Source organism: Gavialis gangeticus, unplaced genomic scaffold (assembly GCF_001723915.1).
Source record: "Gavialis gangeticus isolate Ggan-Ray unplaced genomic scaffold, GavGan_comp1, whole genome shotgun sequence".
NCBI classification, from domain to species: Eukaryota; Metazoa; Chordata; order Crocodylia; family Gavialidae; genus Gavialis; species Gavialis gangeticus.
Genome location: NW_017729022.1, coordinates 72,917,036 through 72,918,265, shown reverse-complemented (window position 1 = coordinate 72,918,265; position 1,230 = coordinate 72,917,036).

Below are 1,230 nucleotides of genomic sequence, written 5' to 3'. Positions count from 1 at the left end.
TCATACCCCACCCAACCCCCCCCCCCCCCAAATCAGCCCTGTAGAATTGGGCTTTGTGTCTTAAGCAGGAAAGCTGATTTTTCTATACTGCAATAGAAGTATGCAGACACTGTGCTGTAATGCTGCCAACATGACTGGAACCTTTCTATGGCCCCAGCAGGCAGAAGGAGTGAAGTCCTACATTAACCCTTTCAGCACTGTATGTTGTGCCTGAATGACCAAATTGAGATGGTTCAGGGCAAGTGAACTGCTGCATGCAGTCTATAATATCTTGATGAGGCTTGAGGCCTGGAAACACCAATTTATTATTTGCAGGGATTCATATAAGTAAATGAGTCTTGCTACTGCCTTTGCAAGGACCTAAGGCAGGGGTGGGCAACTACTTGGGCTGGAGGGCTACTTAAGAAGCTTGGGTGAGCTGTTGTAGGCTGGGGGGAGGGGGTGCTGACCTGGCCCAATGCAACTGCAGGATGGGGGGCAATCGTGGCTCTGTCCCAGGCCCTGGCCTTGCTCTGTCACCTCCCTGTGATCCCAGCCCCACCCACCTGTTCTGCTCCCAGATGCTGCTTCTCACCCACATGTGGCCCCATCCCATCCACCTGCCTGAGCGTGCCCTGCCCACAGGAGTCCCAGGCCAATCTCCATGGAGTCGCTGCCCACCTGCCTGCTCCATCTAGTGCCCCCAGTGATGGGTATGGGGCAGGTGGCCTGGGATGCCCAAGAAGCAGGGCTGGGGCTGGCAGCAATAGCGAGGCATGCACCTGCTCCCAGACGGCAGTGTGGCTGCCAGGAAACCAAGTCTGACTGCTGTGCTGCTCCACCCTGTAGCCCCACTGCCCAACCCCAAAGACTACAGCTCCTAGCATGCCCAACAGCCACATATGGGGATGGGGCAGGCTGTGCCCAGCAGCACCTCCATGCCCAGAGTTGACAGGACTGGCCACACACGCCACAGTCTGGGCTGCTCCCTGCACCTGGGCTGGGCAGGGCAGAGGGACCCCTTGGAATGCCTTGCTAACCTAGATCCAGCCTGTGGGCCATATTTTGCCCACCCCTGATCTAGGGCCTGATTTTGTTGCTGTCCCGCTGCATCAGGAAGTTTCTGCAGCCTCACCCAGACTGTGATTTGGGATGCCACAGTTCTTGGACAGTCTGTGTTTCTAGGAGGACTTATTCTATGTCGCACAGTCAGCCATAACTTGGAAAGAATCTTTTATTCTACCTTCTGCC